Genomic DNA, 4,074 nt, shown 5'->3' with positions numbered 1-4,074 from the left:
TCAATTCACTTTTGCCTAAGTAACTAAGATTGGGAATTTTATGAAAACATTTAGTTACTTTAATAATTCATTATACTTATAATGGAAGGTTTCATCCTATCCTACCCGTTCGGCTAACGACTCTCCACTAGTCAAGAGTGCGGTGGGTAAGAGTGGATACCCATTCAATTGCCATTTTATAGGCAATTTCCTTAAACACCCCTTATAGACCAGCTTCGTGAATGAGGCCTACTAACGGTAAGACTGACTTTTACTCATACATATATATATATATATATATATATATATATATATATATAATGTTAGACTTTTAATGTTATATATAGTATAGGGTGTATTTTATACTTTTAAAATATTAGGTGGTCAAATTTAACAATTATACCTTTAATTCAATTAAATTGTAAACCAAAACTTTTATGGATTTATTAAACCTCTTTTAATTATACACCTTAATTAATTAATAAAACCATAAGGGTGTGATTTGAACTTTTTCAAAACAATACCAGAGTTTTAGAATTTAACATTCCTAATTAAACTTTTAATCAACTTTTAAATTCCAAAACTTGAGGGCAAGTTTTGAAACATTTCAACACATTAGGGTTTTGAATTTAAATATACATCAAAATTAAACCATTTAATCAAAATTTAAATTCCAAAACTTGAGGGCAAGTTTTGAAACCTTTTTCAAAACATTAGGGTTTTAACTATTTAAATTTCAAAACAACAAAACTTTTGGGGTTCAAATTTAAACTATAAAACCTAAAGGGCAAAATATGAAACTTTTCATAACAACAAGGATCAAATAACAAATAATTTAAATTAACATTTAATCACATAATTATCCATATTTGATTTGTTTAATGATTGCTTGCAAAACAATTTATCAATTTAGTCAAAATAATTAATCAATTATCACATAAGGAAACAATTATCTTATTAATTGATAAATATCTTCAATTAGATCAAAAATATAGTCATATGTATCAAAAAATCGGATTTATATTGATCTAATATGATAAGGTAACTATCCATAAGCAAAAACAGCAAGAAATCGCGAAATACCCTCCATCTGACGAGTTGACTCGTCGAGTCAGGCTTGGACTCGTCGAGTCTACATGGACTCGGCGAGTTCAGCCATGGACTCGGCGAGTCCAGCCTCCAGAAACCCAAAAAACGAATTTTCTAGTTATACAATGCATCAATACAATTGAAACCAAGCTAGGCTCTGATACCACTGATGGGTTTTAGTCATAAGACATCCTATGTGCTTATACAAACCCTAATGCTTGGATCTAGGTTTCTCTATTGTACATGCTTTGAATCCAAGACTATAAACCCTAATTCTAGCATATGGAAATCAATATTAACATATAATTAGGTTTAAGATATTACCTTGATTGTTATGTAGCAATAACAATCCCAATTCCTCCTTGAATTGACTTTGGAAGGCTTAGAGTCACAAGTGTCACTCCTCTAATGGCTCACAAACACCATAAGCAAGAGGATGAAGAGGAGAGAGGTTAGAGGCTGCCAAAACTCGTGTGAAACCCTAGCAAGAAGCTTGTCCACGTTTTTGGTCCTTAAGGGATCTTTATATAGTGAGGCTATTAGGGTTATTTAACAAGGAAACCCTAATTTGGTTGCTTAAGCCCTAAGCAACCCATAGACTCCTTTAATCAAGTCCTTGGACGATTTCCTTATGGGCTTCCCATAAGAATTCATCCAACCCTTGATACAAGGCAATCCATGGCCCAAATTGCAATTATCTTATAATTACAATTCCAGTCCCTTAAGTTTAATTAATCTCTTTTAGTCACAAAACTAATTACAAATTAATTATTGACTAATATTAATTAAAAAAATATGATTTCTCCTTTAATATATTATTACCATAATATATTAATAAATCATATTTAATCCTTTCTCTCCATAATTCATCCTATCAAGTTGCTTTGGTGAAGGCAACCCAAAAGGACCATGCACCATCGGGTCAAGTACATACCAAAATAGTTATGGACTTAGACACTAATCCAACAAAAATAGCAATATGTATAGAGGAGTATGGTATGTATGAATGTACACATTTGATCGGTGAGATGATAGAATGATTGGTGTAATTCCTAAAGTTGTCATATCGTTTGGCATGTCCACCACCAACCGAGTTGAAGCAGAATTGATGATTGAAGATACGCATGGAAGAAGTCCTAGTAGAGTCTAAGGAATTTTTTATAATTATTTGGACACATTCATATGTGTTAAATGACTATGTGAAATTCTTGTATGGTGACTTGGAGAACTGAGAGGCAATACTTGGGACGATTATGAGTAGGTGTGAAAGGTAGTAGAGGCCTATACTACCGGAAGCACAGGACTCGCACTTGGATCAAGGAAAGTCACAAGGTTAACAAGGAATTAGTAATTGATTATGTTTTGTTCATATCTGTCGTTATCATCGTTCGGTAATGACTAAGAAGATGATTGATATTCCGAACCTAGTGATCATATCAAATCGAGTCCGACTAAGATGAGTGTGTTACGTGGTTTAGAGAACCAAGTTCGATGCAGCGTCCAACTTAAGCCAGAAGATTAAAGTGCAAGATAATCAGAGCGATCAATAGAAGTATCACGATCTCCGTGAAAGTAAAAAGCTAGTAGCTAGAAGTGTTACATGCTAGAATGTGATTATATCACATTAGAACATGAAGGAAGGTATATTCCATTCTGGAATCTGAATCAAAAAGACCTAAGTCTAAGCATTGCATCATAGGATGAGAGGTCATTAGAACATGACCCATCGATCTGTTACAATAATTGATGTAAAGTCTATTTACGAAGGAGCAGGAGTCTCCAATAAAGATCGAGTTTGTAACTCGATGGTTACAATTGAAAGTCCAACATAGTACGAAGAACGGTGCAAGATTGAGCAACGCCAGCAGTTAAGAAGTCCACGGGTTAATAATCATTTAAAAGGACATAAGAGTTACGGTTATTACCTAGGATGAAGAGATAACATATGGAGTCATTATACAAGCCCTATCTCTTTGATGATTCCAGGACGTAATCATCATAAGGGGGAGATAATTGTAACGCCCGCAGATTCGGGCTAGTCAATTTATAGATAATAAGCATTAAAAATGTCTTTTTGATAGGAGGTTATTTTGGATAAATAATCTTAACAAAAGTATAGTATATGTCAAAAGGATTTCGTATATATAAAGAACACTGAAATCCGACTTATAACGAAGAAGTTATGACCCGTCGAAGTTTTGCGACAAAACCGGCACGGCTCCGCGTATCGTAAAAAGTAAATTTTTGACAAAATACTTTTTAGCCTTAGCGATCTAAATGAAAGTTGTAGTATATGTTAAAATGAGAGTGCCCATATAGAGAACGTCCAAATCTGACTTCATTTGAGGAAGTTATGAATTTTCTAAGATTTTGCATAACAGTATACAGCCCGGAAATCGAATTTTAGATCGATCGATTTTTAGCCGACACAACCCAAGTGAGAATCGAAGATATCGCTAGTAGGAAGTCAACGATATCAAGACAGTTGAAAGCGGACATCGGATGAAAAAGTTATGAATTTTTAACGGACTTTAACTGTCTAAGCCTGTTAAAATATAACTTTAAAAATAAATCCAAAATTAACTGAAGGATTCTAAATGAAAGTTGTATATCCCGTCTACATGTGGATATAAAGAACGTGAAAAATAGAGCTCGTAGGTGAAAGTTACAGATTTTAGAAGATAATTAGTTTTTGGAGTAACCAGTAAGTGACACATGGCGCGATCTGAGCCACTGCTTCTTCCCCACGCGTTGCCATCAAATGGTGACATTTGGACAATGAATGCCCAATGTTCAGATAGGGAACACCCGATGTTCAGCATAGTCACAACATATAAAAAGAAGGCGCAAATCACTTCATTCCTCATACCTTTCAACTCCATTCTCTCCCAAACCCCCCAAGGTCCTAAGACCTTTTCTCTAACACCTCTTAGGTGTTAGTAGCGAGTCCCGGAGTGCCAGAAGGCCCTGAAAAAAATAGCTTTCAACTCAGAAGTTCTGCTCGAG

Source organism: Lactuca serriola, chromosome 7 (assembly GCF_051521515.1).
Source record: "Lactuca serriola cultivar US96UC23 chromosome 7, Lser_US96UC23_V15, whole genome shotgun sequence".
Lineage (NCBI taxonomy): Eukaryota > Viridiplantae > Streptophyta > Magnoliopsida > Asterales > Asteraceae > Lactuca > Lactuca serriola.
The sequence above is the reverse complement of the archived record's forward strand: the minus strand, read 5'-3'. Positions refer to the sequence as shown.